The sequence below is a fragment of the Sminthopsis crassicaudata genome, chromosome 3 (genome assembly GCF_048593235.1).
Source record: "Sminthopsis crassicaudata isolate SCR6 chromosome 3, ASM4859323v1, whole genome shotgun sequence".
In the NCBI taxonomy this organism is placed as follows: domain Eukaryota; kingdom Metazoa; phylum Chordata; class Mammalia; order Dasyuromorphia; family Dasyuridae; genus Sminthopsis; species Sminthopsis crassicaudata.
In genome coordinates this window covers 644519190-644544184 of record NC_133619.1, presented here as the reverse complement: position 1 = coordinate 644544184, position 24995 = coordinate 644519190, and the positions used below count along the sequence as shown (strand labels likewise).

The 24995-nt window shown below is 41.4% G+C and overlaps 1 long non-coding RNA gene across 2 annotated transcripts; it reads right to left on the bottom strand.

Annotated features, from left to right (window-relative positions):
• Nucleotides 1-1537: 1537 nt before the first annotated feature.
• LOC141564958 (uncharacterized) lies at nt 1538-24995 on the bottom strand. 2 transcript variants are annotated; one of them, XR_012488821.1, is made up of 6 exons: nt 24764-24995; nt 21804-21964; nt 14338-14389; nt 10270-10385; nt 6752-6859; nt 1538-5866 (listed from the first exon to the last, which is right to left on the bottom strand). It is a non-coding gene; the product is annotated as an uncharacterized LOC141564958 (long non-coding RNA). The 2 variants fall into 2 exon arrangements; XR_012488822.1 differs by lacking the exon at nt 14338-14389.

Genomic DNA, 24995 nt, shown 5'->3' with positions numbered 1-24995 from the left:
CTTGTAGAAATATATGTAGAAGAATCGTTTCATATATATTGGATTACTTGCTGTCTAGGAAAGGAGGTAGGAGAGAAGGAAGGGATAAAAATTATCACAAGGTTTTGCATATATTTTGAAAATAAAAAGCTATTATTTAAAAAAAAAAAAAAAAAAAAAAAAAAAACGTGGTGCCCAGAGCACACAGTGTTCTAGGTCAGTGAGATCTCAGGAAGATGTATTTGGCACACAGTTTTAGGGAACCAGAGCAAACATTCTCTTTAAATTAATTAAAATTAATGGAAACTCTACTCTCTGTGCTATGAAGTCCAGATGGGAATCCCATGTGGAAAGGAGTGTGCTAACTTTGTTGTCTCTAGTTCATACAGAAGGAAACTAGGTGGGAGAGAGGGATTGACGGGAAATGGCCCAGCTTTGAGTTGGAAGAGCACCATACAAATGTGGGCTCTGCTGCTTCCTTCCTGGGTGACCTTGGACAAATTCTTTCCCTTTCAACTTCATTTTCCTTTACTGTGAAAGGAGGAAAATGCCCTAGAAGGCTGCCCTTCCATCTCTAAATCTATGAATCATTGGCATGGTCAAGGTCGTTTGGGCAGTAAGTATCAAAGCACTAAATAAGTCCCATCTCATGTTCTTTTCCTACAGGGCTCTGTCACATCTCCAAGAATAAAGCCATGTAGAGAGAGGAAGAGGGTGGGGAGGGCTGTCAGCAGGATTCCATCTGAAACAAACAAACCTTTAATCTCTAATCAGCTCTACTAAGCAGAAATCCTGGGAAGTCTGAACTGGAACAATAGCCAATCAGTTGTCAAGTCCTGTCAAATCTTCCTCAACAAAGTCTCTCTCATCTATTCCCTTCTTTCCCAGTCACCTGGGCCCTACCAGTGCAGTCTCTCTTCACCTTTCACCTTGACCTGTATAGCTGCCTCCTCCTCATTTTTCTCCCTGATTCCAGTTTCTTTTCTCTCCATTGTCCATTTAGCTATAAATTCATACCCCTAAAACTCCAATTTGACCATGTCTTCTTATTTTAAAATTTTTTTGGCTTTCTGTTGCTTTTTGGATAAGATGCACATCTTTAGTCTTGTCTTCAAAGCCTCCTAATCTGCCTTTCCAAATTTACATCTTATACTTCTCCTTCATGCATTCTCCAATCCAGGCAAAGTGACTGGAGAGCCATTATCCACATGGCAATCCATCTTCCTCCTTGTCTTTGTTCAGGTGACCCCTCTAACCCCACTGGGCTTGTAAGGCTTCCTATCTCACATCCATTACCTAGGATACCTGGCATCATTCAAAGACCATTAGAGAATTGTCTCTTCAAGGCTTTGCTTTTTTTTCTCATTTTGGGTCACTTTTTTCCTCTTGAAGTCCTTAAATTACTTTGTGTACACTCCATATTTAGCTCTCTGTCTCTCTATCTCTTCCTCTCTTCCTTTCTCTCTCTCTCTCTCTTCCTCTTTCCCTCTCTCTCTCCCCCTTCCTCCCTCCTTTCTTCCCCCCCTCCCTCTTTCCCTCCTTATCTCCTTCCCTTCTTCTCTCCTTTTCTCCCTTTCTTCTTCTCTCCTCCCTCCTGTCCCCTTCTGTCTCTCTCTGTCTCTCTTCCTTTCTGTTTCTCTCTCCTCTCCCCCTCTCTCTCAATCTAAAATGTCTATTTTCTGAAAGCACAGAAGAGAACAAAAGAAAATTCAAAAGGAAGAATGAATAGGATAGTTTTGAAGGTGCTTAATATAATTAATTGTGTATTTTAAAAAGTATATATTTATTTAAAACAAATATAAAAGAAAAAAAAAGAAAAAATTATCATGTGCACAGGAGAAGATAAGAAAGGATTCAAATAAAAAAGACTATGCAATGTATTCAAAGCAGTTCATCTTTTATTTCCTTTTAGGTTTTCTTTTGTTTTCTGCTATTCAATTTTTACTTTTTTCTTCTACCCCTTTTGTTAGGTTCTTACTAAGTGCTAAATGCTGTCTGGAGACAAAGGCTCTCTACAGGAAGAAGAATCTGTCCAAGAGATTTGAGTTGACACAGCAGATCTCCTCCCAGAGAGGGATTGATCGGCAGTTTCTGGAGACAACAGCACATTACATATTGGCGCCCAACGTGGGGCACCAATTTGTAACGCACTGTTGTCTCCAGAAACTGCCAATTGCTCTCTGGTCTAGAAGAATTTGGAATAACAAGAGAGGAAGCTAGGAGCATAGTAAAAAGCTGTACAGCTTGTCTTCCTTTCCATGCTCCTACACTCCCTCTAGGGAAGAATCCTAGTGGTTTGAGACCCAATGAAATCTGGCAAATGGATGTGACCCATAATAAATCTTTTGGTCATCTGTCTTTCATCCACGTCGTAGTAGATACCTTTTCAGGATTCACATTTGCAGTGCCAACAGCAAAAAAGACAGCCTGAATGCTCACTGAATTCCTTATCCAAGCATTTGCAATTATGGGTGTGCCACAAGAAATAAAAACAGATAATGGACCTGTATATAGTTCTAAACATTTTGCGTACTTTTGCATGCAGTATAAGATTTTACACACTACTGGAATACCTTTTAATCCACAAGGTCAGGCAATAGTAGAGAGAAGAAACAGAGACATTAAGACACTCCTCCAAAAACAAAAGAAAGGGGGAACCACAGGTAGCCCTAGGGAACTTCTAAATTTAGTTCTCTATACCATTAATTTTCTAATTTTTGACAAAGATGCACTGCCTCCAGCAGACAGGTTTTATAACCCACCAGAAGGGCAGTGTCCAGTGCGAGCAGCTCCACTGTCCTTAGATAATCGCGAGGTGATGTGGAGAAACCCAGAAAGTGGTGAATGGAAGGGACCAAATAGGTTAACTGCCTGGGGGAGAGGGTTTGCTTGTATTTCTTCAGATGGAGAAGGAATCAGATGGGTGCCAACGAGTTGTATTTGCCTTGTCCATCAGAGAGAGAGACAGAAAAAGAGAAAGACCTCAAAACAAAGGAGAAAATCTAAAAAACATCTGACACCGAAAGAGCATGGCTAATAAGAAGACTGTTAAAGAACTTTAAAACCAACAGGAATCATTGGATTTCCTAAGACTAGATGAGACTAATGGACAATGGTCTTATGGACATTTATAAATTCTCAATTTATGATTATTTGATCATGTTATTTGTTACATACTTCTAGTATGTATTATGTTTATATGTTACTATATTACTATGTGTTTATGTAATCTATGTAATTATGTGTAATGCTTCCCATATCGATGGATTTATGTTTTAAGGTTGTGACCACCCTATGTTCTAAATCAAAAGAAAGGGGGAGATGTTAGGTTCTTACTAAGTGCTAATGAGATAATGAGATATTAGGTTTTTACTAAGTGCTAAGTCGATACTTAACAATTCTCTAGTTCTGGCCTTTATTGGGAGTTTTACTTGTGAACTCCTGGGGAGGAGCAAGTTCATTGGTTGAAGTAATTTTTCCCAGAAGCCCTTGCATTATCCCATGCCCATTCTCTGGGAGGATAAAAAAGGGTGGCACTCGAGAGATAGAGAGTCTCTTGTCTGGGCCAGACTTGAGGCGGCTCTCTGGAGGAAGAAGAAGTCACTACTCTGGACCAGAGTTGGCAGCAACTGTCTGGAGACAAGAGCTCTCTACAGGAAGAAGAATCTGTCCAAGAGATTTGAGTTGACACAGCAGATCTCCTCCTAGAGAGTGAGACAACAGCATGTTACACCCTTTCCTTTCCCTTACCTTTCTCAAGAAGGTTAAAATTAAGCTTGGATGTTTGTATGTATGTATATATACAAACATACATTTACACAGATATCTATAATTATTCAAATATTTACATACCTACATTCATATACATCTACATGCTTGTTTGTCCTGTTTCTCTGAAGGTGGATAACATCATTTTTCATAAGTCCAAGTCTTTTCATTTCTTCTAAATCCACTAACTCTTCTTTTCCTACACCACAGCAATATTCTAACTTTGCATCATCTCATTATTTTAAATAGTCTAAAACAATATTGATTAATATAGCTGACATATAAAATAGTTTCTCAATTTTTCTCTTTTGATTCAATCTATTTTAGCTTTAACTTTCTCTGAGATAATGATTACAAGCCATGGTTTTTTTCTAATCAATTCTACTCCTGATCATTATTTTGTTTGTGTATAGCTCTTATTTTCTAACCCCGCTGGCTCTTTTGCTTTATTTCTATGCACTACCTTGCTTTGCTATTAACATACTCGCTTCCTAGGATCCCTCCCTTATTTACTCCTTCTACCTTTTCCCTCCCTCTTTATCCCATTCCCATTAATCTACATACTCTTCCATAACCCCACTTTATCCACTTCCCTCCCCTGTTATTTCTTTATAAATTTAGAAGACTTTTATCCCCATCTAAATACATACATACATACATGTATGTATGTATGTTTATGTGTATTGTTCCCTCTTTAATCCATCCCCAATGCGAACAGGGTTTTAGATCAGCCCTCCTCTCCCATTTAATTTTTCTGTGTCAGTCTTTTCTCTTGCACTTTATTTGTATAATATAATTCCTCTTTTTATTTTTTTCCTATGCAGTTTTGCTTTTTAAAATCTCATCATACTCAGCTCTTTCCTAATATTTCTTTCAAACTACCCAATTACTAATGACAGTCTTAGACATATGGTATATATTTCCACATATAAAATATAAACAGTTTGTCCTTACAGAAAATCCCTTGAAATTAGTCTTTGATGTTTATCTTATATTTCTCTTGGATCTTATATGTCAAATTTTCTATTAAGTTTAGGTATTTTTTACAACAAAATGCTGAATGTCTGGCAATTTATTGAATGTCCCTTTTTCACTGAGCATTGTGCTTAACTTTACTGGTATGATATTATTGGCTACAACCCTAGTTCTTTTGGTCTTTTATGTATAGGGTGCCAAGACCTGCTGTCTTTAATGCAGCCACAGCTAGGTCTTGGATGATTCTGATTGTGGCTCTGCTGTGTTTGGATTATTTGTGAGATTGTTTTCTCCTTATTGCTTGTAATATTTTCTTCTTGACCTGGAGGTTTCAATATTTGGCTATGATGTTCCTGCAGGTTTTCCTCAGAGGATCTCTTTCAGGTGTTTTTTTTTTTTTTTTTTTACATTTCTACTTCCCCTTCTTGTTCTAACACTTCAGTACAAGTTTATTTAATCATTATTGCACCAAGATTCTTTTTTTTTTCATCATAGCTTTTAGATAGTCCCATTATTCTTGTGTTTTCTCTCCTTGACCTTTTCTCCATGTCAATTGTTTTTCTTCTGAGATGTCTCCTATTTGCTTCTACTTTTTCATGCTTTATATTTTGTTTAGTATTTCTTGGTCTCATAACTTCACTGGCTTCCCCTTGTCCAATTCTAGTTTTCAAGAAATCATTTTCTTCCTTAAGATTCTGGATCTTCTTTTCCAGCTACTTAATTTTCTTTTCACAATCTTGTTTTTCTTGAATTGTCTTTTTTTTTTTTTTATTTTCTTCTCAGCGTCTCTAATTTATTTTGAAAGGCAGTTCAACAAATTGTAATATCTAGTACAAACAAGAAAAGTTCCAAGATAGTTCCCCAAATGAGACAAGTCAAAAAGATTTTACATGCACAATTCATCAGTCTTTGCTCAGCCACACTTTCAATGTTCCTGGATCAGTCTCTACTGCCCACTTCTTTGGCTCATCCATGGGACCTTTGACTCGAGTGTGATGTGTCCAACCTTTCTTTTTGTTGCATATTGCTGTATCTCAAGTCAACAGGATCTGGAACAGTCCTTTCCAGCTCAGGGTCAGCTTGTCCTCCTTCCATGTCCGAACCAGGACCCCGTCTCCAAGCTAGAACTTATGCACTGTGAATCCTAAGGGAGGAGTGTGAGCAATAAGCCCTTTTAGGTGTAAAGTTTTTAGATATTGCAATAAAGACATGACATATTTTCCTAAAAACAAATCCTTGGTCTCAAACATTGGATCCAAGGAGGAATTTTGAATCCCTTTTAGATAAGGGTGACCATACAATAATTCATAAGGTGATAATCCCACATCCCTTTGGAGTTTTGTTCTAATTCTTAATGAGACAAGGGGAAAGCATTTGGTCCAGGGCAATTGTGTCTCTAACTCCAATTTAGTCAGTGGCTATTTAATTTCCTTATCCATCCTTTTCACTTTACCTGATGAGGGCAGATGCCATGGGGTATATAAGTCCCATGATAAGGCCACAGATTGGAGGATCTTAGCCATGAAACGGGTGCCTTGGTACGAATCTATCTGCTCCACCATCCTATACCCTGGAATGATATGCTCAAGGAGTACTTTTACAACTGCTGAGGCAGTTGCCCAGGCAAGGGGAAAGGCCTCCACCCATAAGGTCAGATGGTCCACTACGACCAGCAGATGTTTGAGACACCCCACTGATGGCAGCTCGGTAAAGTTCACCTGTATGCTTTGGAAAGGCCTGATACCAGGGGGCTTTCCTCCTTTTTGGACTTGTCATCAGGCCGCACTATTCATCCTCTGACAAACAGGGTACCTGTTGACCAATTGCCTGCTATTGTGTACAAGCCAATGCCACAAACTTAGCACTATGTCACACAGGCCTTGGACACCCCAATGACTGCCCTGATGTAAATGTTGGAGTACATATCTCATATTTGTTTTTGGGTTCCCTGCTTCTCTTCTGGGATAAGGGAAGGTGGAGGCATTGGAAGCAGAAATGCCAGAATTACTATCATCTCCTCCATACTTACAGATTCCTCTTCTCCAGGACGTTTCACCTCCTTATCTGCAAAGCAGTTTCTCCTTTTCTCAAATGAATCTCCTCTTTGGTGTCCCTGCACATGAATCACTGAAATATTCTTAGGCAACATAAGATTAGTTAAAATTTCAGTGACCAATGCCCTCTGTGCCAATCCCTTTCCTTTGCTATTTACCATTCCCCTTTCTTCCCATATTTCCCAAATATATGAACAATTCTCCAAGCATATTTTGAATCCGTGCTTCAAGCAATTTTAGGGCTTGCTTTATTGCATATAATTCACAAATTTTGAGCTGACCACTCTTTTGGCAAGAATCCAGCTTGAACCAGAGTCAAATCTTTCCCATTAACAATAGCATATCCATTTTTCCTTTTCCCATTAACTATTCATGAGGAACCATTTATGAACTATTCAGTGCCTTTCAACAAAGGGACCTCCTACAAATCTTCCCTAATCTTAGTTTGGTAATCAATCACATTTGGACAATCATGTTCAAGGGACACATGTTCCCCAGGGGAAGCAGATAAGAACATGGCTGGATTAAAGTTATGGTCTGGTGAGAGTACCAAATCATCTCTTTCCAATAATATTGCTTCATGTTTTAAAATCCTTGAATAAGTTAGCCATCTCCTGGCCCCTTTGATTCAGAATTGATTGAACCTGGTGCAGGACACTCACTATTAAACTACCCCCAAAGGTTAATTTCTAACTTTTCTTCTACCAAAAGTGCTGTGGCTGCCCCCCCCCCCTTAATTGTGCTAATACTCCTAAAGCCACATTGTTTACTGTATTTACATATAAATGAAAAGCCTTTTCCAGTGATGGCAAAAGTAACACAGGGGCTTGACATTTCAAAACTTTGTTCCTCTTTTGAATCCCATTGAACTATATCAAGCTTCTCTTCCAATAAATAAATAAATGAAGTAATGCATATTCATCAATCCAGGTTCTACAATACCCCACCAATCCTAGAAATCTCTGGAGACTCTTTTTCATTCTAGGCTTAGTAATTTGAAGAATCCCCTCCACCCATACAGGGTCTAGTTTCTTTTTCCCTAAGCTTATAAAGTGGCCTAAATATTTTTCCTCACATTTCACAAAAAGCCATTCGTCTTGAGAAACTCTTAATCCCTGTGCCCCTAGATTACTTAACAGACTGATAGTAACTTGGGCAAGGTCACTCTTTTTCCTCCCTGCCACAAGAGGATCATCTACATATTGTAAGACTTTTAACAGTAAGAAATCTATCCCAGAATGTTCACACAATTCTTACATACCCAACTAGATGTTTCATAAGTTGAACATTATACCAATTATTTTGCTTTTAAAATACCCAATACACAGAAAAATCCCAAACTACATATTGCCATAACAAAAACATTTTCAAAAAGACAAAGGCAAAAACTATTATACTTAGAGTCCCTTTGAATAATTGGCATCAATACAATTAATTAAAACTTCCTATTTTCACATAAAAAAACCTGAAAAGTTCTTTAAAACATCACATTTCTGATCATATTCTTTAAACAAAAAAACCATTATGTTTCAAAGAAACAAATATTCAGTCAATTAACATCTTGTGAGAGCAGCCTGTCTCCCCCCACACTCAACTTTACCAGTTTGGCGGGAACCAGAAACAAAGGTAACTTTCCACTACGGCCCTTCCCCCCACTCAATTTCCTACAAAGAAATTCTTCTCAAGATTTAGGCAATCAGTTAATTTCCTTTCTTTTTCCAACTGATTCCTTCTTGATATCATTCAAGTTTCCAATTTACTCCTATAAATCAATCCTTCATAAATCTCCGGCATTCTCCTCTCCAGTTCCCTTCAGAATTTTTAAGATTCACAATACCTAGATAACTCCATAAAACATAACAATGTTAACAAATTACCCAACATGTTTCAGAAGGTAACATACTGAATCAAACTAATACACCTGCTTTTAAAAGTTTTCTTTCTTTTTCTTTTGTCTGAGTGTTCTTCTAACAGTATTAGCAGCTCTTTCTCATGGGTCCAGGCAGCTTTTATGACCTCTTCTGCCTGCATTTTGATCAGATAAGGTTTTATTGCAGGTCTAGCAGGCTCTGAAAACTGCTTTAAGAGAAAAACTCTCCCACCAGTTTAAAATAGTCAAGTTCCATTTACTTACAAATTAGTACATCAGGTTAAAAAGATTTAAAATCATGAGCAAATTTTCAAATAACCAATTTCCAAATTTATTAACATTGTTCTTACAACTTAACAGGGCTTTTAAATCAGCAAAACAGACTAGGGGCTTTTCCCAGGACCTCTGCCCCTGGAGAGAATGTTTCACCTTGAACATTCTTCCCTCCCAGAATCCAAACTGAGTTTCTCTAAACTTCCAAGCCCATTTAGTGCATCTCTCTGCCTTCCCAGAGAATGCCTAGATATTCCATGATTTAAGACCAATGCATTCTGAGCCACTCTGACTGAATCCCAACTCCCAGCAATTCAGCCTGCTATTTCTCTAAGCCTGCAATACAGAGGCTGAACTCTTATCTCTTACAAACTTGGTAACTTTTAACACAGGACAAAAACAATACAAAGCAGACTAACATACATACACAGACATAAGTAGAGCTCTTATTTTCACCTTTTACATTTCTTTTTATACCTAGCTACCATCCTGACAAATTCTTTTGACTGCTTCTATCCCATTTTTCCAACTTTGTCTCAAATCAAATTGTCAGCGAAGACCAATTGTCTTGCTGCGTGGTCACACCAGAGAGAATCATCTTAGGAAATCCTTCCCTTGGGGTCAAAGAAGCAGTCTGAACAAAGCAATTTTTAGGAGGGCTAATCCCTCGGGTCTCCCTTGACCCAGCCAATAGGCCCCCAGATTTCTAAGCTCACCTGGAGAAACACGTGTTTGCTTAGACCACCGCCGGCTTGTCAGGACTCTATTTCTCCTTTTTTTCTTCAATTCTGCTTTTCACTGAGTATCTCTGCCTTGGGTCTTTTGTCAGAGAGGGAGGGAGGCTACACACTCAGAGCCAGAGAACACGTAAAAAAACTATCCGTGGATGTGCCTATCCCCGTTCGGGATGTGCAGCCATCTCCCCCAAAGACTCATCCCAGATGAGCCCCCAAACTGTGAAAATCCTATCCAAAAATGACTACTCAGAGATCACTCATAGAAAAGCAGAATGATTTATTAGAATCTTGAGAAGCAGACCCCATTCTGGTCTGTAAGCCAGATTCACAGCAGGAGAGAGCCACTCCCTTGAAGATGCTCATGACTTTTATACATTTCAGACAAAGAACCTCCAAAATCCCACCCTTCATAGATTGTGATTGGTCATATTTGGTCAGTGGAATGCAGCTGGCAATGTGATTTATAGCTTCTTCAGTCATGTATAGGTTAATCCCTTTTTGGGCAAAGGAATGCAGCCTAGGTCTTCACGTGACTAGGGCCTATAGGCCTGATTTTACATTAGCTAGCAGTCTCTAATCAATATGTGCTTAATCTGTAAGTTCTTCACCATACCTTACTCCACACATTGGGAAGGTCATACAGGGATTGGTGTTTTGTCCATAGTATCCCTTGGTCAAAAGTACGTGAGGAAGACCTCCAGTTTGTTGGCTACTGCTCCTGAGGTGAACCTATGGAAGAACATGAGTCAGAATCACCCAGACCATGTGGGTATGGATAGACTGTCATATTTCTTCCAAATCCGTGAAATAACAGAACCATCAAGTCAATGCTAAGTTCAGTTGGATCTCTATAAGTGCCCCTCTGCATTGTGGTATCCTGGGGCAAAGGACAAGGGTTCACCTTAGTTACAACCCACGGGATGGCTGCAGAAAAGCCACTGGGCTTGCTTAACCAATAGATTTCAGGGAGACATATGCAACAATTCCCAGAAGGCAATCCTAAGCTCATCTTTTCCCTGGTGCACCAAGGAAACATGTGGTGTTTACCTCCATGGGCATAATGTTCCTGGTGGCAAGCCCACTGCAAAAAGGGTTCTACAGACCAGATGGTAGATTAAGGAATTCAAATCAAATTAAACTGATAAATATTTAAATCCCTCCTCCACATAAAATGCTGCTCTTGGACACAGAGCTAGAAAGACATCATCAAAGCAAAATCCCATTACCGGCCATTGAGGGTCTGTTAGTTTCAGTTTTCTCTCATAGAAGGAGAAAAGTTTTAGAAAGAAAAAGCCTCAGAACTTCCCAGTGAGAGCCGGCAGCCTCCGCCTACTGCTAACATATTCTGGAGGGCTGAGGAGCTCCGTCCTCTCTGCCGGCTTCTGTGCCAAGAACGCACACACATCCATTTCATGAGCACCATTGCTCAAGTCCTTAGGTGAACTCAAGAAATTCATGGATTCTACTAATTTCCCTTTTCATCATATTTTTTCGTGTATCCCAAAGAAATAAAAAGCAAAATAGAAAAATATCTATTTGTGCAAAATATATCTACAACCTTTCTGTAAAGCATTAGAAATGGAGGAATCGCCCCTCAGAGGGGCAGCTCCAGTTGTGATCCATGACTAGGTTGAAAGGGCATTCATTTCTAAAAGGGGACAAACAGATTTCAGAAACCCTCAGAAAGGCTTCCGGGAACCGGCGCACAGCAGAGCGAGCAGAAACAGAACTTTGGCCACAGTCACAGCGATTTGGTCCAATGATCAATTCGTAACAAGTTGCCTCTTCTCAGCAGTGGAGAGATCCAGGACGATTCCAAAGGACTCTGGATGAAAGAACCTATCCCCTCTAGAGGAACAACCAAACCAAACCAAAAAAACAGATGAAAAATGAAGGAGAATCAGGCAGACTTTTTAAAAACTCATTTCTTTCTCTGGGGTTGAGGTGGGAGGAGGGTAAAGTACCTGCTTAACAAGCAGGTACTTAAGGAAGTGCTCAGTCCTGGAAAATCCCTCAAGATGTAAACTCTTGGCACAGTTTTCAGAACACTCCTGGAACACTTGTTCCTAGTCCCAAAACACTGCTTAGAAAATAAAAAACCTTTTGTCACCACTAAAAAGCCAAAAAAAAAAAAATCACTTTTTTTTTTAATTAGTTTATTTATTGATTGCTATAGACTTGGTAATAGTATTGCTGAATCAAAGGGTTTGCCGTTTTACAGCTTTTTGGGCACAGAGCCAAAGTAATCAACAGACTGGTACGAACAATATACACCTTCCAGGACTTTGCCCTAGGTACTTGGCCTTAGGTACTTTGCTCCAAGCATATAAAGCGTGGTTCTGCCTGCCCGCCACTCATTCCTTCCCTGCACCAGTTAGGTGAGGGACGTGTTCTCTCCGTCTCTCTTCTGTTCAATTAAATTCAACTCAATTCTGTAAATATTTATGAAGAGCTTGAATGTCCTGGTCCTGAAGTGGTCAGGCAGGTAGAAAACAACTTGACTAAGACCAAGCCCATGTCTTCTGAGTCACAGCCCTCCTAATGCTTCTGCACATATCTCCCAGATGTACTATTCAATGCAAGGAAATGCAAAAAGCCAGAGAACCTGGATTCCAGTCCTGGTCTATCAGTGCCTAGCTCTGTACCCCTGGACAAGCTGCCTCTTTCTCCCTCTTCCTCCTCCTCCTCCACCATCACCTCTACTTTCCCTCCAACCATCTCCTCCTGCTCTACATCTCTTCCTCCTTCTCCACCATCATCTCCTCCTCCTGCATCACTATCTCCTCCTTCTCCTCCACTATGTCCTCCTCCTCCACTATCTCCTCCTTGTCCACCATCTCCTCCTCCTCCTTCCTCTTGTTTTACTCCTCCTCATTTTCCAGCATCTCCTCCTCCAGGAGGAAGAGGAGGAGGAGGAGGAAAAGGAGGAGGAGGAGTATATGGAAGAGGAGGAGGTGACGGTAGAGGAGGAGATGCTGGAGCAGGAAGTGGAGGAAGAGGTGGTGGTGGAGGAGGAGGAGGAAATGATGGAGGAAAAGGAGGAGGAGGAGGAGGAGGAGGACATGGAGGAGGAGAATGAGGAGGAGATGGTAAAGGAGGAGAATGTGACAAAAAAGTTATAATAAAAAATAAAAAAACTATTGATTCTCCTCCAACAACATCTCCCATAGAGAGTCTTTTCTTTCTTCTTACTGCTTCATCAGTCTAAGCTCCCATGTCATGTCTTCTCCCCTCCACATGATCAAAAATATTCCAACCAAAGTTGTTGGTGCTAAAATTGCAGATGGACATGGGTTCCAATGCAGGTGGAGATGGAACCTGATGATTCTCCTCCTCAGGGATCCTTTGGTTCCATTGGTCTATGAATCTCATTACTGGGAGCCTGGAAATGATCAAGGAGCCAATGATGGGCTAAGGGAAGCAGGCTGCATGAGAAAGACTTTCCAGGGGTGACACTGGTCTTGAAAGGCTGGACAATCTTGGAATAAGCAGAGAAGAGGGGAGGCCATGGGCGGAGCATCAAGGAAATTCATTAGTGCATCACTTTCTCACAAACAAATTTTTATAACCTTCCTTTCAAATTCCATCACTTTCCCAAATGCCATGCCCCATCTTCTAGATTAGGGACATAGTTCCTTGGACAAATTTAGACGCTCAACATTTGCTCTATTTTGGGGCATCTGAGTCTCAAAACTTGGTGGAGATGAGAATTACAACTGAAATAGAACAACTAATTTTTAGGAATAAACACGGGTTTCTATTTCTGTTTCTGCTTCATTTTAAAAAATGATCATATCCTAAGGAAAGTCCTCAGAGAAGTCTGCAGATGCTCTGAGGTGGGGAGATAAGGTCCCTCACACTCACAACCAATCCTAGCCCAAGGCTAGCACAAGGACAGCTGAAGGATGTATACCTCCAAACCTGGGGGTGCAAGCAAAGCCTTTTTCCCTTCAACTCATCCCTGGTACCTGACGATAAAGCAGTCCCTGGGTTCTCTTGCTGCTTCACTAGGCTGGTGCTGTCCTAGCTGTCCTTGGAACATTTGAAGGGATGGGATGGCCCAGGATTTGGGCACAGGAAGAGTGTTTGAAAATTCAGGAAGGAAATAGAGCTGTCAAGAGGAATATATATCCATGAAGCAAGTGATGGCAAAGGCGCTCCCATTTAAGAAAGGCGATTGGATGCCACCTTGTGAAGACAAAATGAGAATGTTGGGACACCTGCTTTGCTGGAGGAAGGGAGATCAACTTCCTATGCAAGGGGGAAGGAGAGAGGGAGACCCTGAGACTAGACTGCCCATGTGAGGCTGGTATTGAGGAGTAGAGAGGAGCAGGGCACCATCTTGATATGGGGGGATTATGAGACCACTGCAATGCAAGACCACTGTCAGAGAGGCTGAGCTGAAGACAAGAATAGAGGACATTTATTCTTATAACTTTGGGCTGAGCTTTGGTGCAGAATTTCTGAATTACTGCATGATAATAAGAGCTGGCAGAGATCTCTCAATCTGGCTTTCTGTTACAGAGTTCTGGCTAGCAAGCCTTGGTTATGGCCCCAGGGAGAGGAAACAAGGACACAGTGAGGACTCCGATCTTGAGATACAACAACATATCTATCACTACTTATTACCCTTGTGGCCTGAACTTAGGCACCGAGACACCCCAAAAGGCCATTTCCTCACCTGTAAAACAGATATTAATGTCCATGGTATTCCTTTAAGAACTTGTAATGATCTAGGGAGAGAACAAACAGAAAGTGTTTTATGGAGCAGAAAGAGCTCTAGTCACGTGATCCATTGCTAAGAAAACACCACAAAAGGTGGCAAGTTCTTTCCTGTACCACTATCTGGAACACTCAGGAGCTTAATAAATGCTGGTGAATGGAATAAAAGTCAACATTATTTGCCAGAATTCAATAGAATCAAATAGAATGGGATGGGATGGGATAATTCTAGAAAACCCTTCAGAATTAACAAGCAAGAACTTGAAGATGAAGAAGCCACAGCTCTCTTGCACACTAAATCAGAGAATCTCTGAGATATAAATGTGCTGAAAACACTTTCATCTTCCACCAGAGCAGAAATCTGCCACCTAACATTCTCAATAATTGGCTCTGGTCCAGAGCTAAGGACCAGCAACGAGGTAGAAGAGTAAGGGCTTCTTTTTAAGGCAATCCATTCCAATTTTGGAATACCTCTAATTATTGAGAATTTTCCCCTGACCTTGAAGCTAATTTGTCTCTTTGCAGCTCCCCTTCCTACTGGGTCTGTTCTCTGAAGCCAATCAGAACAAGGGAAACACCCCTGCCATATTACAGCTCTTCAGGTATGGAAGTATCTGATTAACCAATTTCTTAAGGATTTTTCAAGCTCTCACCATGCTCCAACTCCTGTCAGAACACTTGAAACAAGGACAATGAGGCCTTTATTCTTCTCTTCTCCAGAATAACCATCCCCAGCTCCTCTAACTGATTCTCCCAGATCATAGATTCCACAGAGGGTTCCTCATAGTGGTGGCTAGACATTTTCCAACTTATTGACATCCTTTTTCAATCATCAAACATCGCATCCCATCATATGATGCCTGATGAGGGCATAACACCAGAGGAATAATTGTTATCTCCCTCATCCTCAACCCCAAGGTGCCCCTCATGAAGCTTTGTTCTCATTAGCCTGGCCAGTCTTCCTAAGCTGCTCCATCACCAAGGTAGTACATGGGGCATTTGCAGTCCTCCCTGGCTGCATGGTTGTATGTTTCCAAAAAGGACCCATATTCTGGCTGACTGATACTATCTGCAAACATGGACAAGGCACCATGTTTATAAGACTTACTTTTTCCCTCATGTCATGAGTGGGTTGGACTAGACAAGGTCCAGATTAATTTGAGCATCTAGGTGGCACAGTAGACAGAGTACTGGACCTAGAGTCAGGAGGATTAATTTTTCTGAGTTCAAATTCAGCAGTAGGCATGTACTGTGTGATCCTAGGCAAGTCACTTTGCCTTATTCGCCTCAGTTTCCTCATCAGTAAAATGAGCTAGAAAAGTAAATGGCAAATTACTCTAGTATATTACCCCAAATGGAGCTACAGAGAGTCCAACATCACTGAAAATGATGGAACAAAGAGTGAATTCCAGCTTCAAATATTGTGTTCCTCTTAGGATTCCTCCCAGAGTGACTGAGCACTTTTTCATCAGTGAATGAAAATCAGAGAAGGAAGTCTAAGATTATAGTGTTGTAGCATGAGTCAGGTTATCAAGAGCCCCATTAGGGTTCAGTTACATTTGTCTCCCATACCCAAGCCCATAAGTCAGCAAGTCATCAGTTTCCATTCGTATAGAAGAACGTCCAACAAAGGATACTGAGAAATAATGCCCTGGGGAGTGGATACTCTGAGGTCCTGGGTGCTTCACTCTGCAGTGAGCTAAATTTTGGGTCGGTTCCTGTTCCAGTCTGGGAGAGAAATCTGGGCCTGTCCTGTTCACAACTGGTGGTGCAGTGCCAAGAGTGCTAGACTTGGAGTCAGCACCCACCTCCAGGCTTGGGCGAGGATCAAATGAGATGATATTTGTAAATCACTTAGCACAGTGGGGGGCACACAGCAGGCACTTAATAAGTACTTATTCTCCTCTCCTTCTGCATGAACATTGGAGTGCCTGCTGATTAGATACCAGTGTCCTCATCAGTGGCTCTCCTTTTCTATTTTGAATCACAGTTATTTATGGCTCCCATGACATCCTCCTTTGATATCTTAGCATAGAGAGCACCTTGGGCCAGTGGAGTAGAACCTCTAGCAGGTCCAATTGAGCTGGAAAGCTTTGAAGTATAGACCCAGAAATGGACTTGAGGCCATCCAGGAGAAGGATGCCTTGTCACAAATGGCTCAGCTCCAGAAGCCCTGATGAGCTCAATGCCAGAAGGATAGAGAGCTCACCACCAGGGGCAGACACTCAAAACCATAGGGTCCTAGAGAAGGAGGTAAGTGCCAGTAGGTACAGTGAGCTCAGCACCAGAGGGATGGAAAGCTCACCACCAGGGGGAGATGCTCAGAACCATAGAGCCTTAGTGGAGGAGGTGAGTACCAGTACCTACACAGTGCTAGGTGAAGGATTATTTTTTTTTAGGCACAGCAATACTCAAAACCATTTAACTGATGCTGAAAGAAAGCGTAACTTTATGGGTATGGGAGGAAAGCCAAGCTAAAGGGGATTTTTACCCTCAAATTTCATTCTTAGGACCAGGGTACATCTCATCCAACCCCTGATTGTATAAAGGAATAAATAGAGGAATGAAGAGATTTATATACAGCATCCCAAAAATCCTAATTCAGCTTTGGGCTTTTATAATATCAGAAGTAAAAATGCTACAAATATATATAAAATATAATTAGACATTTTAATTATTTTTATACTTATTTCATTTCATACATTTTGAATAACATTTTAGGGTTTTTTAGAGAATTCTTGGGGCCTCAGTTTCCTCATCTGTAATCATAATAGCTTACCTTTATATAGTATTTTAATATTTGCAGAACATTTTACAAATTATCTTCCGATGTATAAAAAGTTCGAGAAACAGTTTCTGGGTAATAAAATGGGTCAGTGAGACTCTTGAATGGGGGTTCCTGAGGGTGGCAATAAACTTTGATTTGTTAACAGATAAAGAGAGAGTTGAATATTATAATAAAAGGTGCATCTATTTTAATGAGAGGCTGAGGGACATGACTTTGATCACTCAGTTTGAGTCAAAGAGACTTATCTATACCCTAATCACCCATCTGACAAAAGGGAGAATCCACATGATCCCAGAGCTGCAGAATAAAACACAATGGGCTCAATTTTCCTTTTGAACAGATCTGAGTTTTTCCTCTTAGTATTTACTCAGCAGTTCAAAGGCTGAATGAATAAGTTACAGGCGCTAATTTCTGAGTGACAAAATAGAAAAGGGGAAAATCTTGATCCTAATTCGATAATTGGTTATTAATACAAGCAAGAAATAATTTCTCTCAATCTAATTTAATCTTTAAAAATAACACTATAAGTTAGGTATATTTTATTATCCCCATTTTACAGAAAGGCAAACCAAAAGTGAGTAAATTTCTGCCTTTGGCTTTCATCTTCAGTCTAAGATCATTCTGAACTTCAGCATTATTGACATTAAGCAGATAGGACTTATATCACCTCCTAAAATACATCCTTTGTTACTTGCTCATGGTTCTGCCATATACCGGTATATGTGTGCATGTGTATGTATATATATATATGTGTGTGTGTGTGTGTGTTTGTGTATGTATATATCTATGTGTGTGTATACAAATATGTCATTAAGCATATATATATATATCTTCTAGATGTGTCTATGGATATATGGCTATGTGCCTATGTGTATATATGTGTGTATGTGTATGGAAATCAAAATTGTTTGATGAATTCTCTAGACATAAGTTCCTAAAGTTTTCTCTTCATCAGAATTTTTTCCTCTTGTTTCTTCAGAATTTGAATCATATTGAGAATTTCCCATCTTTTCTCAGCTGATTTCCCCCATATAATTTTGGCCCCAAGATCCCATCTCTCTTTGAAATCTGCTCCCCCCAAAGCAACATCATACACTGGGCTCTGCCTCCATTTCTCTGCCCTGACACAGTTTCTGGGATGATAAGCCCTGCTGGCTTATCAGTACTTCCATGAAGTCCCCAGTTCCTTCCTGTTAATGAGAATTAGGCCCAGTGTCAAATTTATCCTTCATCTTTTGAAGGATAAAATTGTCATTAAGGCAAGTGGAGCATTTGCTGGCTGCTCTGCTTTGGGGAGACAGAGTCGCAGTCAAAATCTGGAAAATTCAATTACCTCATCGCAGCAATATTGTTTCTCCATGCCAGGCTACTGATCTATTCCCTGGATTACTCATCCATCTTCTTTCTGTCCAGTTGGTCTATATGGATAGACCCTGCTGAGCAAATCTGTTTGGTTTTGTTTCTGCCCCCACTGTCTTCCAAAAAAAGGCTCCTCCCTCTCCTTGCTCATTTCTATCCAGGCTGCGCTCATCTGGACTGCTCCATCATGCCCCAGAAACTCCCTGGAGCCTTGGAATCCCCACCCCAGACATATCCTCTGATATTTCAGCCTACTTCTGATGGGAGGGCTCTTCCCAGAACTTCCAAATAAGGAGGGTATTCAGGAGAGCAGGGCCTGCCTTTATCAGGAGACCCAGGCTGCCCTCACCCAGACTTCATCCACATCCCACCCTCAACTTTTTCTCAGGTCCTTGTATAACTGGGCTTCTTCCATTCCAAATGTGAGTTCCTTGGGGGCAGGGGTGGTCCTCCTCTGGGCTTTTGTGTGCACCCCCAGTGTTTAGAACTTAGGAAGCACTTAATAAATACTTGTCGACTGGCTGCTGATTGACTTTGGTTCCAGCATTTTCTCCTATGAATATATCTTTGTACCAGATTACCAGAATTTACTAATATTACCCACTGATCCTGCTTGTTTCTTTTTTGAACAAGGCATGACCGTTCAGACCTATTTCATCCCACTATAGTTCACTGATGCCTTTTGGGTCAAATTTCCCCCCTTTTACTAGGACATTTAATTTCTCTTGTTTCTTATCTCAACATTGGCCTTTTAAAAATCTACACCTCTGGGGCAGCTAGGTGGCTCAGTGGATAGAGCACCAGCCCTGAAGTCAGGAGGACCTGAGTTCCAATCTGGCCTCAGACACTTAACACTTCCCAGCTGTGGGACCCTGGGCAAGACAACCCCCAATTGCCTCAGGAAAAAATAATCATCTACAACTCTGGATTTTATTCCTTTCAATTAACAAAAATATTGATTAAACACCTACTATGTGTCAGTTACTATACCAGGTGCTAGAACTACATACACAAATGTGAAAATAGGGCCCTGTTCTCCAGGAATTCAGAGACAGTAAGAGAAACAATATTAAAACAAAGACAAGGGGAAGGAGAAGGAAGGGAGGCACTAGTTTCTGAGGGGAATCAGGAAAGGCCTCAAGTAGAAGAGTTTGGAAGGACCTTTTTTTTTTTTTTTTTTTTTTTTGGCCATCTCTAATTGTTCATGACCCCAATGGGGATTTTTCTTGACAGAGATATTGGAGTGGTTTGCCATTTCCTTCTCCAGCTGGATCTGAACTCAGGAACATGAGTCATCCTGACTCTGGGCCCGGGGCTTTATCACTACACCACCTACTTGCCCCTTTAAAGAAACTAGAGTCTCTGAAAAATGAATGTGAGGAGGGAGTTGATCAAAGGTGGGGGCTGGGAAGATAATCAATGCAAAGCAATTTAAATGGGAAATATTCATCTTTAGAACAGTAGAACGTATGGTCAATTTTGTGGATGGGGGGTATTAGGTCATTTAAAACAGAAAGACTAAAAATCAATGAAATTAATATAAATAGGTTAATAATTTCTTCAAATCGATACCTTTCAATTAAAAATATAAGCTCTTTAAGAACAGATTCTTCCTTTCTTGTTCTGTTTACTCCCTCTCTGTCTGTCTCCCTCCTTTCCTCCCTTCCTCTTTCTCTCCCTCCGTCCCCCCAATCCCCTTCTCTGTCTTTGTCTCTTTCTGTTTCTTTGTGTGTGTGTCTCTCTGAGTCTGTCCCTCTCGATGTGTGTTTCTGTCTCTCTGTCTGTCTCTCTCTCTCTTTCTCTCCCTCTCTCCTTCCCTTCTTTCCTTTCTTCCTTCCCACTTGCCAGTTCCTGATACATAGTATAAGTTGCTTAATAAATTTTTGTTGATTAAGTAAAAAAGACTAGTAAAAGAAAAGCTGCCAGCTTGTGATGGGCACCAAATCCTACACAAAGGATTATTCGATCCAAGAGGTAGTAGGTAGCCCTTGAAGTTTATTGAGCAGGGGAATGCCATAGTCAGATTTGTGCTTAAAGAAAATTACTTTGTAAGCTACGTGGAACATGGATAATATACAGGAGAGACTTAAAGAGGGGTCAATAGCCAATTAAGAAGCTATTAAAACAGTCCAGTTGCTGACATGTTGTCTTCCATGTTAGAATGGAAGCTTCTTGAGAGCAGGGACAGATTTTTCCTTCTTTTCATGTCCTACATATTGACACAGAGCCTCTTCCTTTTCTAAATGCCTGTTGCTTTGACCCAACCAATGGTAAAGGGAGAGAAAGGCTTGGGATGAGCTGAGGATGATGGAGTAATTTTAATTGTAGCTTTGGGGGCACGGAGGGTTCTCAGGAAATAAAGAAAATAAAATGGAACAAAAGAAAACCTACCAGGAAGCAAAGAAATGCTGGACAGCTCCCGAACCATGGATAGCATTTATTATGTAGATTTGTTTTCTATCAAATCTGCTGTTATGTTTTGCTGGTTGTCTGAATTTTTTTTTCTTCTCTTATTTGTATTTAGGGTTAAAATAAATTATATAGGGGTCAAAAGATGGCACAGTGGATAGAGCACAGGCCCTGAGTTCAAATTAGAACACTTAACACTTAGTAGTTGTGTGGCCCTGGGCAAAGTCACTTCACCACAATTGCCTCAGGGAAAAAATATTATAATAATAGTGAAAAATGGCAAAGGGAAGGGATTCAGAGAGATTTAGGAAGATCTGTGTGGCCTGAGGAAGCTAGAGCTGAGCAGCAGAAGGACAATTTCTGCTCTACTCCCAGCCAGGGAAAGGACAAGAGCAGGGGAAGCTTCCAGGGTTCTGCTCCAGACAACAGGGTCAAGGGTTTCCAGGAAAGTCAATGGGTATAAGAAGGAGCATGGCCACAGGACCCAGAGAGTGTTTTGATTGTGTGTGTGTGTAGAGGGGAGATGGTTCTGGATCAAAGCAAAGACATGATACCTATAAGATAAATACTAACAAGTGAAGAGGTCATCCTAGTCAGTGACCTATATTGAAGAAAAATTTAAACAAACATGTGGGGGCAGCAACTGGGGGAAGGACATTAGTGCTCAAGATGCTAAAGGGACAATGAATCAGTTCTAAACATAGCAGAGAGGTGGGCAATGTTGTTATTACTGCATTCACTTTCCTGCCCATTTTCTTAAAGTAAGCATCCACAGATAAGAGATGGTCAGCCTCACAGACCACCTTGCAGATCCATGGAAATGGCCTCTTGGGCTGATGTTGCCATATCTGTGGGCAGAATACACTCACCTGGGGTGGGGCTCTGCTGCTCTCAGGGGCCATTCCCTCTGGCTCCAGGCTCCCTGCTTGGACCAGGCTTTTGTCCTCTACAGGCTATTGGCGGGGAGTGGAAGGAGATGATAATAACTGAACCGACGTTATTCCCTTCTTTTCCTGGACAGCGGACTAGCCTACAAGAAATTATATAGGGTGAAGTTCCAGGAGAGTTACCAAGCCTGGGAAATTAGGAAAAAAAACCACAACAAAATAAAAAATCTCTCACAATAGAACATTATTGTAATCAAAGGGAAGGTCAAAATACAAACTCGAAAGAAGAGAAGATCAAAATGACTCCAATGTGAAATCTCTAGAATAAAAATTAAGAAAAGGAATGAGAATGGAACTAGAGAATGATGGGGGGAGGGAGGGAGAAAGTCACCAGTTTGGTTTAAGGAAAGCACAAAAATCCAGTACAGAAAACAACTCCTTTAAAAGAATTGTCCAAATGAAAAAGAAGGTACACTGAAGAAAATAATTTGTTAACAATTTGAAAGGTAATATAAATAAAATATACATGGAAAGATTCCACTGATCACCTGAAAGAGATAACAAAAAGAAAACTGCTAGGAACAGTATAGCCAAATTGCAGAACTCCCAGGTTAAGAAAAAAATTTTAAAGCAGCCAGAAGCAACTCATATATTGTTCTGGCACAGTCAGGACGGCAATATGATATTCCAGAGGGTAAAGAAGCATGAATTACAGCCAAAAAATAACATAAACTACCCAACAAAACTAAACATCTTTCACAAAGGAAAACATTCAATGAAAAAGGGAATTTTCAAACATTTTTGATGAAAAGGCCAGAGCAGAACAGAGACTTCCAATTTTAAAAGACTCTGGAGCAGCATCAAAAAGGAAAGAAGAAAGAAAAAGAAAAACTAAATTGCATGGTGAGGTGCAAAGTCCCCAGCTTCACTTCCGCCTCCAGAGCCACCTGGCTCCAGTGGCCAGATATAGATCAGGATGACTGGACATGGCCCTGGAAACAGGGGAGACCTAGACCTTAACCTAAGAGGTCAGACTGGAGGAGGCCACACCCACAGAGGCAATAAAGCCTGAGGGCTGGAAGAATAGACAGCAGGTAACACTGTAACCTTCCTCTCTGAATTGTAGAGGAAACAATGTATTCATCAGGAAGAAGGTAGAAGTCTTCTAAATATATAGAGATGAGAAAAGTGGGGGGTTGGGTGGAGCAGGGACTTTAAACTGGATTAGTATTGAGAGTGGAAGAGAAGATAGTCACAGGGATAGGGTAAAAGGAGGCTTGAGAAAGAAAATGGGGAGTAAAAATAAGATGGAAATGATGGGGGAGAACCCCCATCTCTGACAGAGACCCCGCCTTCAGGGCAGTAAGGGGTCTCATTCAGTGCAGATCTGGCCAGAGAGGTGGCCTCTATTGAGTTGAGCCCCTCCCAGTAGTTCAACTCCCAAGATAAGCCAATCTCTTTTGAGAGGCCTGGGACCACTGACACCATAGAAGGAATCTCATTCAATGGAAGCCCAAGTCTTAGACCACTGATAAAAGGTGATTCTGAACCCCAAATCTTTGAAGTGTGAAACAGGATTATCCGTTGCCAAAGTAACTGTATTGGCCTCCAGGACTCCTGCCCTCTGTGAAGATATTCTCTTCTCAGTGTTAACCTTTGCTATTTCCCTGACAGGACCTTTGCCACTAAGAAGAAGGTCTTCCTCACAAGCTGGCTTCTCAAGTGCCATCGGGTTTGTGAATTCTTGCACATTGGACCTGCACCTCTGATCAGAGGGATTCCCCACCCCAATTCTCCCACTTCATCACAACTACCACCAGACCGCATCAGAAGGACATTCACTTGTTTGGATGGGATGTTCAAAGTGGCTCTTTCCCACTTTGAAAATGAATTTTTTTTTTTTTTTTTTTTTTGAAGAAGAAGAAGAAGAAATTGCAGTGATCCCCATCAATCAGAAATCCCTGAACAAGTTTGTGGTGTTTGGTTGTGATGGAGACTCCTGGGCTGTGAGAAGTGAGCTCAGTGGTCTTAGAAAGACAAAAAAGACTTCAAATGAAGAGTGAAATGAGCAGAATCAAGAGAACACTGTAGGCAGCAGGGAGGAGCAGGCCTGGAAGTGAAAATGATGGGAACAGGAAAATGACTCCCCTCTCTCATCCAGTAACAGAGACCCGGGAGGCAGAGAAGCCTTTGGGATCCCAGCTGGGATGAGTGTCAGAGCTCTGCCTGCCATTGGTACTCTGCCATCCCATCTTCCTGACTCACCACAGCCTGACTGCTTGATCCAGGAAGAAGGGAGCTAATAAATGTTGAGGATGGAAGGATGGCTCCAGATGGAGGCACAGAGGGAGCCTAGGATCAAATTCCCTGATATAGGGAGAGGGAGAGAGGAGGTCTGAGTGCTCTAAAAGGGGGAAGGTGGACAGGGAAGCTGGAGGCTTGGGAAAGGAGAGCCAGGTTAAGGTTTGGGAGAAAGATGTCAGCTCCTGACAGGAAGATCAGGGACGCTGCAGTGACAGAAGGCTCCTGGGGGACAGAACCTGGGAAAGCAGCATGACTGTGTCCTGAAGTCTACTTAGGACCTGGGGAGACGGCTGGGACCTTCTGGTAGAGTTTAGGCTTGGTGACCCTGAAGGGAGCCTGGACACAGCAAGCCAGGGCGAGGGTCTGATAGAGCAGCAGCCCAAGAGCCTGAAGGATAGGAGAGAGAGCCAGGCAAGAGTTTTGGGGCCCACATCCAGAGTGGGTCCTCAGGGCAGAGAGAACTCTTGAATCTATCAGGGGCCTAAGTGGGAAGGCAGAAGGACCACATTTCTAATCAGCATCCAGGAACAAGGCAGGACTCCTGGGTCTTTATGGGCAAAATCTAACATTTGAAAAATGTGAATCAGTGATAAATCCGGGGGCAGTAACCAAATTAAAAAAAAAAAAAAAAAAAGAACCTGTCGGCTTGTACCAGGAGACGCCTCCGAGCGCTCAGCTGGAGTCCGCGTCTTCAAGAACCCCACAAAACTAAACTCCCTTCTGCTGGAAGCGCTGGCTTTCCGGGAAATCTCCAGACTGCCTCCTCCAGGCCGGCCCCGGCCCCGCGACGAGAGTCCCCAACCTTGGGGGCAGCGCTGAGAGATGATCAGCCAGGGGGTGTGGCCCAGGTGGGATCGGAGCCTTGGGAAG